Below are 14,161 nucleotides of genomic sequence, written 5' to 3' on the forward strand. Positions count from 1 at the left end.
AGAGAGGAGTCCAATGAGCTGTCCTTAGCTTGGCTGCCAGAACGCTGTGTGTTTCCTCACTGAGGCGGGAAGGTTGACAGCGAGTGACGAGAGGCTTAGACAGAAGCGGCAAAAAAATGTAGGGAGATGTAAGGAGGAGGAGAGAGGAGAGAGGAGGAGAGGAGAGGAGAGGAGAGGAGAGGAGAGGGAGAAACGGAGCTGGAGGGAGATAAAAAACAAGAGGGAGGGAGGGTGAATGAGCAGGAAAAACACACGGCGTCAGAGCATCGGACCGCCTGCCAAAATATGTGAGACCCTCGTACACCCCATCGCTGGCTGCGACCCAACTCCTGTTGAGGAGAGAGTGAGAGCGGGGTGGGGAGGGGAGGAGGAGGAGGAGGATAAACACAACATGTCTGTAGCTTGATGAAGAACAGCCACTTCACCAGATGTTCTCTTTTTCTCTGGGAAAGCACCTGCAGAATTTGTTAACATATATATCGACGTTTAACAGCAGACCGGCGAGGTTTCACCTGCGCTGGCCGACTGATGCAAACACTGTCTCCTGAATCTTTAAATTTCAAGTTGTGTCGTACTTTACTGCGGTGGTTCCCGACCTCGGTGACAGGGACCGATTTGTCCCAAGATTAATGTGAGAGGTAGAAGAATCCAGGCCTTTAAATCACTGCCCACGTCTTTGATTTTCTAAGCGATTCAAATAGATCTGGTGTTCATTAAGTGTCCACTTGTTTTTATGTGCATTTATAATTTGTGCTTTAAAAAAAAAAAAAATCTAAAATCTGATGAAAATTGGAAAAAAAAGTTGAAATAGACTTTTTTTTTTTTCCTGCTGGGCTGAGGAGGAAATATCGGTGTAAAGTTGAACAGAAACATGTGATAAAGATCAGTGGAAACAGATGTAGGAAATAAATGATGACGTACGTGAAGCGCGTGACTTAAACATCAAACCTCGAGCTTTCCAAAGATCTGTTTGGATGTGATGAAATGAATACATGCAAAAACAAACAGAAATATCATACTTCCATCATATTTTCCACAAACATCATTTGCTGTTTTAATGACATCATCTTGTCTTCTGTAATAGTTTAACGGCACCAGACTGGAGAATGTTGTATCACCACCTGTTTGCTATTTGTATCACAGTGGTGGTGGATGATAAACTGCTTTAACTCCTGTTTTCTTTTGCAGATTTACTGTAAATTCCAGTTAAAACTTGTTGCTGCATTTGGATGAAACACCAGCTGGTTGGAAAAACAAACTGAACCAATCAGAGACTTGTAGGTGGGATAAGAATGGAGATCTTCAAGTGCAAGTTACAAAAATTAAACTTCTTGACTTGACAGATTTTTGTTCAATTATCATTGAACAAAGTTATGCTCCTGTAGCTTCAGGTCACTGCCTACTGATTGGTCGGGGTCAAAACTAGACAAATATATTCACCTAAACAGACATTAACACAGCAAGTAACTGAATAATGGAGTTAAATGAAATAACGAGGTAGATAACGATACTAAACAATATAATTTGTTCTTAGTTTGAGTCTTAGATTTCCCAGTTTTTTAATGTTAAACAAACTAAATCAGCTGTACAAGAAATTTCCCTCAATTAAATAACAAGTAATTATTTAGATCTTAGAAGAATACTGTCAGAAAATAATCAAACAGGAAGAAACGGCTTATAGCATCTAATTCTCATATCTCATAACTTATAACTTGTTGGTGTTTATTTCAACATTTTCTGCCAGTAAATAAGCAAATAATAGTCAGAATCTGACCAAGCAGTCAATGCCAACTGTTAATATGACAGTTTTTCATACTTTATATGATAAGAGCAGATTTCAGTTGCTACCAAAAAGGTATTAAGGTTTAATATTCAACCCAACTGAGGAGTCACATATTGTTAATATGTTAAAAATCTGTGTCACAGTCTTACTTTTCTTAAATGTGTGCTTTTCTTTGTAAATACGAGATGCTTTGACCTCTCTAGACCTCTGTAATTTCTTCATGTTTAAAGTCTGAGAAGGAAAAATCCCTCTTCGGTTGAACTGCTGAACTTACGTCCACATTAAGGACATAATGTGTAATGACGGGACTCATGTTGCTTCTTTTTAAAGGGTCAAAAGCCAAAAACACTGTTCTGAAGAGAAGCACAAGCGGTACATTATACTGTAGATGTTTGGCGCTCTCAACCGCAGAGACAACCGTGACATAAATCCCACTGCTGTTTGGAACGTCCTGTTCTAGTGAGTACACAACAGCAGAAGAAGAAATGAATGGGATTTGTGTATTTGTGAGAAAAGCAGCAGCTCACAGGTGTCCAGTCAGTGAATCTTGGGTTGTTGTCCTCAGAACGTCCATTTCAACATGTTTCAGGGTCTCTGGCGTCAAGAAACACCATCAGTCTTGTTCAGACCAGCTGTGTAAAGACGTGAAAACAAAGCCACAGGGTCGGATGTCGACACGAGGAAGGCTCATCTGTGTGTGTGTGTGTGTGTGTGTGTGTGTGTGTGTGTGTGTGTGTGTGTGTGTGTGTGTGTGTGTGTGTGTGTGTGTGTGAGTTCTCCTGCTCTGTTGTTGTGTAAGGAGACAGTCGACAGCCTGAGACAGAGAGAGTTTAGTCATGGCGGCAGCGGCGACCACACAGGCAACGCTGGTTACTGCAGTCTCACATGAGCATCATGATTGTGTGTGTGTGTGTCTGTGTGTCTATGTTTATCTGTGTGTCTATGTGTGTCTGTGTGTCCATGTGTGTGTGTGTTTTAGTAGTAAATATAGAATTGAAGGCTGCCAGGCTTATTTGATTGTCAAAGTAGTTGCTGATCATTTTTCTGCTGATCGACTAATCAATCGACTAATCGTTGCAGCTCTAATGTAGTATATATAGTATATGACCTCACTGATAGTAATAATTGTCATTTTAAATCCTTTTAAATACATTTTTATGCTTTTAATGTTCCTATTTCTGTTTTGTGAAACACGTTGTACTCCATCTTTTTGTAATGAAATGTGCTATAAATAAAGTTTTATTATTATTATTATCATTTACTTTGTAATATATCTGATAGAGTTGCAACAATTAGTCATTTTTTTAAGGAAAAAAGACAAATATTTGCTGGTTGCAACTTCTCAATTGTGAGAATTTGAATCTTTTCTGTGTCATACATGATGGTAAAGTGAATATATTTGGATTTTGGGCTGTTGGTTGGACAAAAGAAGACATTTGAAGACGTCACAACAGATATTTTCCACTATTTTCTGACATTTTATTGACAAAACAGTAAATTGATCAATCGATAATCACAATAACCATCAGTTGTAGCCCTAGTCTCCAGTTTAATGCACATATTTAGACTTCAAAGTAAAGCTGAAACAATCTGATGAATTGATTTGTTGATCGACAGATACTATTTTTACTGCAACTCGATTCATTGAGGTATTTTTCAAGAAACATTTGCTTGTTCCAGTTTCTCCGGTGTGACAATCTGCTGCAGTTTTTACATCACTGTAAATTGAATATTCTGAGTTTTATTGGTTGAAGGTTGAAGGTGTCAACTTGGTGTCTGACATTTTATAGACAAAACAAATCAATGAATCGATAAGATAACTGTCAGATAGTTCGTTAATGACAGTAATCGTTAGTAGCAGCTCTACTTCAGTGCACACACCCGCTCTTACAATATGTTGAGACGGCTGTATTTTTAGCTGTACTGAAATATTGATACCATCAAAGCATAAAGCATTAAAGTTTCAGTCTGAGCTGCCTGAGCAGTTCCCAGTTTTTAAAGAAACATTTAAATCAGACATTTTAATCAAAACTTAAGTGTAAAAACCCTGAAATCAGGTCTCAATGCTTCCTAAAAGCTGGATCTGGTTAAAAATATTCCAAACAGCCATTTAAAGAAGTGTTGAGTGTTATTTTTAAGGCAACAACATCTTTATTTCCCCGGAGGTGAGAAGTGAATCTTTGGAAGCTTTAAAGAAGTGTAAAAAAAACCTCCTGCGGTTGATTTTTATTTTTCCAGGCTTTGCTCTGTTTTGTCGCCTTGTTAATAGCGAGGGGCAGCAGGGCCGAGGCGCTCTGGGTGAATCTGGAATGAGTCAGGCCATTTCATTGTATTCAGAGGAGAAAAGCCGGGGGATTTAGTGCTCCTTGAGAAAAACAGCGAACTCTCTGCAGAGCTGGACCTGAAACTTTTGGCTGTGAGCGGCATTTTGATAGGTTGTGCTTTTTGGAGCAGCTTTAGCTCGGGGCTGTTTTGTGTTATCTGTACGGCGGTTGTGTTGTGGCTGTTTACTATGCAGCGTGAGCGCCTCCCTGACATCAGAATCAAGGTGGTCCGCTGTAAATAGCACAAGGCCGAATACTGTCATGTGTTGGAACGGAGCAAACAGGCACAGATGGAATATTTATTTAGCGGTTACAGATTTGGCATTTAAAGCCAAACATTAGGTGTCGTAATATAAACCATCAGATGCACAATTCACAATTCCTCTTCCCTTTGTCAGACGCACAAATTCAAACAAGATGCTTTTTTTTTGTTTTTTTTATAGGACACCATGAAACGAATCAGTCCACTCTGGAAATGATTGTGATTGGTCATTTGCCCGGCAGGGATGCACAAATGAGTTATATTTTTTTATCAGATGGATTAGACTGTTTGTCTTTAAAATCCAATTTCAAATTAAATTGCGTGTTTTTGTCTGCAATGGCATGCTGATCTGCTCTGTAAATCCTCTGTAAATATCTTGTGCTCTAAAGAATAAGACCTCAAAAGGGAGAAATTACTATTTTATATTTCTTTGGTGTCATAACGGCTCCTCCTGCCTGTCAGATTACTACGACAGAGCTTCCTTGCAGAAATACAATCAAATCATTTAATTTTGCATAAAGCAGTAAACAACACTGTTCTGCTGCTGGATGACAGTGACACTGACTAACCGTGGACCCTTATTAGCTTCCTAGCTTATGTCTTCATGTCTCGTCTTGTTGAGCGAGCCAGAAAAGTGCACTGCTATCATCAGTTTGTAGATGGATCGCTAATTAACTGCAGCAGCTTGAACAGCTAAAAAACCTGCCTGCAAATGTCAGTTCAGATGCTAAATGTTGCGGTTCCTTCTCTTCACTGCTAACAAAATGTTGTCTGTCCTTCACTAGTGACCCACAAGTGTGTTTACACTGTGTTTCAGTGTCCCTGCAACTGTCAATCAAACTCATACACCGGACCGCCCACTCAGAGGTTCGACAGCTAAAGGAGCATTTCTGAAGTTTCTCCAAAGAATATTTTTCATCTTCTGTTCAATAATAGTTTATTTTAACTTTTAACAATTAATAATATATTTGCAAATGATTTCATGGCTGCAAAAAGGGAATTTCAGCTGCAAGTAGTGAACACAACACTGACATATCATCACCTTTTAAGTTGATATGTTGAACTTCTCAACCAACAGTTGATTATTTTCACATCCAGCAGTTACGGAGCAACATTATCAGTCATTTGGAGTCGTGTTTCTGTCCGTCTGGTGAATGTAAGTCCAATATTCACTCTCTTTCAGCTCTGTTTTTGCTCTCTACCAACTCCTGAGGGAAATATCTGGCTCTTTAGCTGTTAAATGCTCCACTATGTTCACCGGCTAGTCTACAGCTAACTGTAGCTAGCAGGTAGTGTACAGTGGCTTTTTCAGTGGCTGCCTGCAGCGGCCCAAAACGACTGTCGGCATATTTCCACCTGTTTCCACACGGAGATGCTGCAATGATTTATCGTTCATCAATTTCATTCTTTGCCAATGACAGCCTGCAGTTTGTTTGGTGGTTTTTCTATCCACCTCTGTGTTTATTTAAAGTTAGAGCAGAGTCAAGACCAGCAGACAGTCCGAGGATCTCATTCAGAATACTCAGGAGGAGGGAGGCGATATGAAACATCTGTCCTGTGTGCTGTTTTATATTTCAATAAAAGTGTTGAATAATAAAATGAGGTTAAAAAGACGTTTTATTTATTTCATCTGCAAAGGAAGAAACACTGACAACATTATTATTCATGTGCACGTGATCGCATTCTGATCCACGGATTTACATTTTACTGAGACTTCAGTTTACCAGGATCTTGTTTAAAGGCTTCATGATGATTTCTTATTCCACCCCCACTCCCACAGTCGCTGGATTGGAGCAGATGACCTTGAAACCAAAAGAAGGTGTGTGTGTGTGTGTGTGTGTGTGTGTGTGTGTGTGTGTGTGTGTGTGGGAGAGATACGGATCTCATCTTGGGTGGTTCTGCTGTTGTGACAAATGACAGCTCGGCCACCGGCGCTGCACCTCAGCCTCCCGTTAGAAGAATGACTCCGCTTTACTCCGGCGCTTCATTCGTCTTCGCACGCCGTCTCCACTACGGCGTTTGATCCGTCCGTCCGCTCCGTCGCTGCAACACCTGCTGCCATAGCAACCCCCACCCCCACAGTTAGCGGCGGAGGGAGAGAGAGAGAGAGAGAGAGAGGAGAGAAAGAGAAGCATGCTGGGTAATCTGACTTCACCTGGAACAATTTCTCCTGGGGGATTTTTCTGTCCTTGAACTGTTTTTTCCCCTCATCATACACCGATTTCCCTGCATTAGATGGACTGAATTAATATTCAGTTTACCTGAATATCCTGCTGGATTTGTGATATTACAACACATAACGCTCTTTTCTCCTCCTTCTGCTGCTTCTCCTGACAGTTAAATGACCAGTCTGCAGACATGTAACAAAGATGTTAAAGCTGACTTGTGCAGGCGCTGTCAGCCTCACATGATTGCTGCCGTATTGATCGGCGCTCATGTAGCTGGCAGACAGGTGAGCACGGAACGAAAAATGGTGCAACTGAGACAAAAAAAAAAAACAATAGAGGCTCAGACTGTTTGTTCTGTTTCTCAGACTGTTCTTTTCTTTTTTTCTTGGAAATAAATGGTATGAAATTTGTTAGGATGAATGACTAAATAACTAATGAATAGTAACATTACAAGCTGTAGTTTTCTGCAATCATATCAACAACTCTCACATAACAAAAGTTATGAAAGAATATCTGACCAGATTTATAATCTTTTCACTTCTCTTTTCTCACTAAATTTGGCAGACAGTATTTTATTGCGGAATAGTTCTTGTACAGCTGTTTGTGTTTAGACAACAGAACTTTGGTGTTTGTTAAATGAAAAAAAGGTTTTATAGAATAACATTTTTATATGTTTCTAAGTAAAATATCGATATCAGACATGTAGGCAGAACAATCGTATGAAAAAAGAACGCCTTACCTCTTGAGAAAGTATCAATAAGTAATGTTTCTGTATCAGTACTCGTGTAGTTTATCAGTAATGGTATAGAAACATTTCAAACGATATCCAGCCTGAGATTTACACCTGCAATAAGTGATTCTTTTGGGCCACTTTGGCAGCAGAAACAAGCTGCAAACACACTGTAATACTGTTATATATATAATACAGGTATTTTAAGGTGATATTCTACTGCTGTTAGCACGTCCAGCAGATATGGAGTCCATGTTATTACCATAAGACCTGAAAGAAGGGGGACAAAAAGTCTTGTTGTCCCTCTATTCCGGCGCCAGTGATCCCGTCCTGAAACAGGAGTTCATGAGTTTCCCTAGCTAACGCCTTTGACTTTAATATGTGTTATGATGGTTCTGCATCAGGACTATATTAACAGAGCTCTTAATTTCCTGTGAAGTGAATATCTCATGTTGGGTTAGTTGTTTCACATCTACTCTCTGCCTCCAACACTGCCAGAAAGCTGCTGATCTGCTCCACTGTGCAGCACTGAGCTCTCATCTCTCTGATGAAACTAATCTGTCTCCACTGGGTTTGTTCTTTCTGTTCAAACAGCAGCAACTACGGTGACGCTGGTTGGTGTTCAATCAATGGAGAAAACATCAAGTGTTAAGCTGCCAAAAGTTGACCAGAAAATTGGTTAGAACATAAGTGCTGTTTCTATTGTTAGATTGTACTTTTACTCCTCTGAATGGCTGTCAGATGGATTTTTGATATTTCTACATCTTTTTATTATTATTTCATGCTCTGGCTCAGCTTCAGTAACAACTAGAGGGAGCAGATTTTAATATGATGTTGTAATTAAGGTTGTAAAATGGTAAAATAAAGTGAAGAAACAATGTACCATCACAATATAAAAGCTTTTACAACCCCAGAGCTTACTATAGATGTGCTGTTTTTGACCTCTGACCCTTCAAACGTCACTGGAATGCAGATTTACCAAAGGTCAACCTGTTCACGACCCCTGCATAAGTAGAGAAATGCAGATCTTTCATGGTGAGATTATGTTTCCATTGTTTCATACAGATATATTCAATCACTGTTTTAGTTTAATCTTGTTTGTCCTGCTTTTCCTCCATAAAACATACATGCACTATTATGCTTTTGCTGTTCATACCAGAGCCTTATACTCTTCTATTTATTTTTATTTCAAGGCCACAAATGATTCATGAGTGCTGACTTGTACTTTGTACTTCTTGTTCTGAATAAGAACACAGCTACAGCTCATGTTATAACATAAGAAGGTCGGATATTTAAAGCCCCTCAGCATGCAGTGTTGTCTGCTGCGGGTTCTTTTTGCTATGACTGAGAGCCGCCAACGTTGGAAATTTAAAAATTTTACTCAAAGTGTTTAAATGTTGAAGCTTTTAAATTGTGATCCGGTAGCTGGTTCCATTTTGTTTGTTGTTCCAGGTTCATACAGTAAAAATAACCAGATTTGTTAAGATCTGACACAAAAAATAAATGTTTTTTTTTATTTCAGGAAAAAAAAAAATTGTACAAGGTTAACCACATATGATAAAAACGCACTTTTACTTACATGTACCCAGGTATACATGAATTCAAAGTGAACAAATGCTTGTGCAGGAAGCTTAAAGCTTTTTATTAGCAAAGAGCAATGTTGAAAACATTTAGGTAACGTTAGAAGACTTCTAATTTTTAGCCAATGTGGCTTTTGTCGGTTAAGATGACAAATATCACAGATGGAAGATGATATCAGCTGTAGTAGGGCTGTTTTTTTTTCTCTGTTCTGTATTTCTCTGTTTAGCATCTTCAGGTTATGCTAACCCATTGTTGCTAACTCTGGAGCTAACCCCCTTTACTTTTCCAGCATTTGGGGAAACAACAGACGTGACTTTTTAGCATTTATTAACTGACACACTGTAGTCTGTACTGTACATTTACTGCCAGACTGACAACTTACTACTAACCTTTTCCTCTGCTCCGCTCATATCCACCGTCACTTCTCTGCCCCTCGCTCTTTCCCACTCGCTACGCAAACATACTCCCTAACGGAGCCACGCGGTTTCCCAGGCAACGACACAGACGTTGACTCACGTACCGGAACAGCGCTGCACAGAGACTCTCAAACGCTGTCGATATTTGATATCCGAATGAATGGATGTTCATTCGGATATCAAATATAAAAAAAAAGACTTTTTGGCCTGGCAGGGGTTCTCGTTGAGTCATTATGGAGAAACACAGATTCAGTAAACGTTCAGTAAACGTTGAGTACAGTTATACCCAGCAGTCTCCATTAGGTTGGGCGAGTTCAAAGTTGTGAAAACAACGGGGGTGTTTTGAATACACCCCCGTTGTTTTCACAGGTAATTTGTTAGTCTGTCCCTCCCGCTGCAGGAAATAATGGATTACTCCTTGAAAGCTGTTGATGTCGCACTTTTCTCCTTATGAAAATAACACGGAGATTATTCGACCAATGAGAATTTAGTCGGACGAGAGCATATCGACCAACTAATCGACCAGCAGACTACAGCCCTAAGCTGTAGATAATTAATGTTGAGTCAATGACGGCTAAAGTGAAACATTTGGATGTTGTCTGGTTAATGAGCTTTTTCTCTGTACTCAGCCAAAGCTCATGTTTGTGATCGAGAGAAAGAAACATCATGATTCAACTGAGAATTTTTAAATAGTTTTGTCACTTGCTTTATTCTCTTTGTGATTTCTTCTGTGGAAGTTTTTGAGTTCATTAAATTAGTGTGCAGTCATGAATTTCATTGCAGTAGCAAAAAGAATATTCAACAAATATTAATGTCTATGATCTTTATTGATCAAGTATAGGGCAGAAAATGTGTTTGGTCTTCTGTCAAAGTTCCTCGACCAAAGAAGGAGAAAAATCAAAGAGTTGAGTCATTATACAAGAGAACAATCTGTATTCTCAGTCTCTCTCACTCCATCTCCAAAGATTTATCGCTGTGAAACCCCCTTTTTACACATCTGTTATCTTTCATGCTCCTATCATCTTCTCTCCTCCTGCTTCTGTATTCTTCATCACCAGCCTCGCCTCGTCTCCTCCTTCTCTTTTCTCTTGTGCCAGTGGGAATCCCAGCTCTGACGACAGAAGCTGATGCTGCAGTAAAACACAGAGTGTGCTGCTGAGGCTTTGGTTCAGGATGCTGTAACGCCCTTCATGTGTCAAACAATTTACCAAAGGCTGCAGAGAGAGGAGAGGAGGGCGAGTCACACTGAGGTTTAGATGGAGAGAGAGATGTAAGAAGCTTTCGCCCTCTGTCCATCTTTTCTGAGTATTTAGTCGTCATTTCGTCCACCCTGTGGGTCCTTTCTTGCAAGCGTCCCCTTTTAGATTTTTATCTTTTTCCAAAATATAAGCCATGTGTTTGTCAGCCTCTCCCTTCCTCAGCTGTTACCCCCGTCACGCTGCGTTCCCCCGAGTGGAAATGTCAGCACAACACAACAGCTGACCCTCTCTTCTCCTCACACGTGCACTCAGAGGCAGGGCCAAACACGAGGAAATGTTAGCGGCATACATGTTTTCTCAGGGGGAGAAAAAACCCAACCAAAAAAATGCACAGTCATTTAGTGCAAAAATGCATTTAAAAGTTGATGTGAAGCTTATATGAGGCTTCAGCAGTTTGAGTTAGTCATATCAAGTGGATATCTGACACATTTAGTCTTTTTAGCATCATGTTCCCTCTTTGTGTTTCCCTGTTAAGCTGCAGTGGAAGTATAGTAACAAAAAGAGGGACTTTGGCACTAAAAAGACTGTAACGTTGAAAGATATCTACTTGATTTGACTCATTTGAAGCTTCATATTAGCTTCAGATAAACTTTTAAATACATTTTTACACAGAAGGAAGACTGTGGATTTTGTCCTCCATCACTTACAGCAAGATAAACCTATTTCAATGTTCATTTTGGCACCTGGCTGTTGTTTTAAGACAGACTTGAACACACACATTTCATAAAAAGATCATCCTTTGACTGAAAAGCTTTTGCTTTTGCTCCTTTTGCATCTGTGTGTGTGGTCAATCTTTTTATTTTGACATTGTTGTCAAAGTGGCTCCTCTTTGTATCAGTTTGTCATTTCATTATGTACCAGAATATTTGGTTTTATTGTCAATATAAAGAACCACATGTATTCAGTTTTTATTATCTACGCGCTGATGATTTTGTAATTGGTCAGAATGTTAAACCTACAATATGTTCGATTAAATTAAATATACTTTCTGTCCCTGCTCTTTCAAAGAGTGCAATGAAGTTTCTTCATCTTCAGTGTAACCTTAAGGATCCCTGAATCTTCAGTATACTGCACTTGAAACAGACCGAGCACTCTTTTACTTTAATTATACCTATTTTCTCGTTCCAAATGTCTGTTTTTACATCGTCTATGAACCAAATTTGAACATCTATTCTGCCATTTTTCCATCTCCACTTGTCTTTGTCCTCCAGTTTTCTCCTCAGCACTACCTGCAGAGAATCTGAAAGACAAGAGAGAACATTTTGTACAATATGTGCTCTCTACCTCTGGTAGACATTGAATACACTTTGTCTAGGATGCAGGATGCATGCAGCAGCACTGCAGGTACATTTTGCTGCAGCTTTAGCTTTAATATACAGTTAATAATACATTCATTTCCCACAGGGAGATGTGTGGTCAAAGTATTATCGAATCTTGCCTCCTGCTGGTAATTGAGGACATGACAGTTCAAACTGAAGACATTCGAATAATCTGCTTCCTGTGTAGACTTTATATACTGTATTATGCAGGTACATTTGCAAATATAATACATACAGGATGTGTGAGGTCAAGAAAAAGTCAGCAAGCATTCTTTGAATTTTAATTGTCTGGGTGATTTTCACTGTAGCAGCTGAGAGGCAGTTTGTTTTGTTTGCATTAAACCTTCAGCTTTGTCATACCATGCCTGGAAAGAGATATGTGTATGTGTGTGTGTGTGTGTGTGTGTGTGTGTGTGTGTGTGTGCCTGCCTGCAATCTAAACAGCTGTCACAAAGGAAAGAAAATGAGAATATGTCCTTTGCTTCGTGTGCATGTTTGGATTACTTGTGTGTGTCTGAGTGTGTGAAAGAACAACACTGCACCTTCCAGGAATGATGACTAATTACTAACCTGCTCATTATTGTGTGTGTGTGTGTGTGTGTGTGTGTGTGTGTGTTTGCATGAGCATCATTATCCTGTTGTTAAATTCACTGAGCCAGTAAATCGTGCTAACACTTTCTTGTTGTCAGAGAGGAAATGAATCCAGTGAAAGTGAGACTGTCAGTGATTTACTTGGCATCAAATCTCAGGAAAAAAAATCCTGGATTTGTACACAGTGTGTCAGAAATAAATTAGGTTAAGTCAATATACAGAAACGAGCCGCTGTGACTCTGCTAACAGACACACTGTCACTGTCCCACAAAACCACACAGTGCATACACAAACTTATACAGCACTGTTGCTAACTTATTCATCTTCTCATCTGTCGAGTAACAAATACTGACAGCCTGTAGGCTTTGAAAGGTGGAAGACGACAGCATAAAGTCAACTTGGATTCTCAGCGGTTATAATATATTCAAACACAGCAGAAAAAAGTTGCTGTGACTTGGATGTCAATTAAGGCGACCAGATGAGAAGAGGGGGAGTTGGGGGCGGGCGTGGCCTCCAGTTCATTACATTCAGTGTTAACGAACATTAAAACACGTGAAAGTCAAAACTCAATGCTAAAATGTATTATTTTTGTTCATGAAGTCAACTGTCTGTCGTTAGGACAACAAAAACAATGACTGTGTTTTATGTAACAGTGTGTAAATCATCATCTGTTACATAAAATTCATTTTATTTTATTCATTTCATCAGGATGGTTTAATGTTATTACGGCACTACTGCACAAAACTACAACAGCCATAATTCATGTAGACTACGGATATAACTGCCCGTCTGTGGGCGACACCAAAATAATGTTCCACAACAATCCGTATTAATGTTTTATGAGGTTATAACTAATCAAAACGTTGGTTTGTCTGATTTTTGGGACAAACAGGATGGGATTCAGGATTTGGGACAATTATTTGTAATTCGGAACGTCTGGTCACCCTAATGTCAGTGTTGGTCTGATGGTTGGTAGGTCCATATCCTGTATATAAAGATGGATGTAGTGAGGTGTGAGGTGACCCGTTGATTTGCATTGAAGCCATTTTGAAGCCAAGAGTTGCAGCTTATGGTCGGTTTCGTCTTTTCCGTTTGGAGTCACGACCTTCCAAATAAGGAGTGCAGGTTGTTGCCTTTCACGCTCTGGAAACACGCCCGCTACCTCAGACCAAAGCCTCAGTGCACACTTGAACTAGCTACTTGAGCTAAATTTTTCTAATTGTATCATAATGGTATCATAATAAAGTAACATTAACTTATTGAAATATTGTGACAATAGTCCAACTCTGTGCAGGTCCCAGAGGTGGGGAGAGCAGCAGGTGAGCCAACTGTCAATCACAGCTGTCAATCAAAGCCCACATGGCGGACATCAAAGCTACTGTACGTCTTCAAATTTTCAAATACATCCTTTTAGCACATACACTAATATAATATATCCAGTGTTTTGTTGTATTAGCTGCACACTGCTCTGAAGGAAAAAAGAGCTAACACATGTTGCTATTTTGATGGTTGTAGTAAAACTGTTAAGCAAGCCGCAAGAAAACCAATCTGGCTATGACACATGCTTATGCAAAAGATGTAATAAAATTTATTACAGCTAACTACAGCCGTCAGCATCCGTTAAGCATCAAGCCAGTAACCTTTCAGTGCCACTCTCCAAGCTAACAGGATTTTTGGTGGAGTTTTCCTTCAATAAGCAAACAAAAGCACACAATTGCTCAGACAGCT

At 39.6% G+C, this 14,161-nt stretch overlaps 1 protein-coding gene and 1 long non-coding RNA gene across 4 annotated transcripts in view; one reads left to right on the forward strand and one right to left on the reverse strand.

Annotated features, from left to right (window-relative positions):
• LOC137172686 (rho GTPase-activating protein 44-like) overlaps positions 1-14,161 on the forward strand; it is a 109,159-nt gene that overhangs the window by 41,474 nt on the left and 53,524 nt on the right. The gene's annotated exons all lie outside the window — the stretch shown is intronic.
• Positions 5,969-9,798, reverse strand: LOC137172331 (uncharacterized). Its single transcript, XR_010924945.1, has 2 exons — positions 9,238-9,798; positions 5,969-6,424 (listed from the first exon to the last, which is right to left on the reverse strand). It is a non-coding gene; the product is annotated as an uncharacterized lncRNA (long non-coding RNA).

The sequence above is a fragment of the Thunnus thynnus genome, chromosome 20 (genome assembly GCF_963924715.1).
Source record: "Thunnus thynnus chromosome 20, fThuThy2.1, whole genome shotgun sequence".
Taxonomy (NCBI): domain Eukaryota; kingdom Metazoa; phylum Chordata; class Actinopteri; order Scombriformes; family Scombridae; genus Thunnus; species Thunnus thynnus.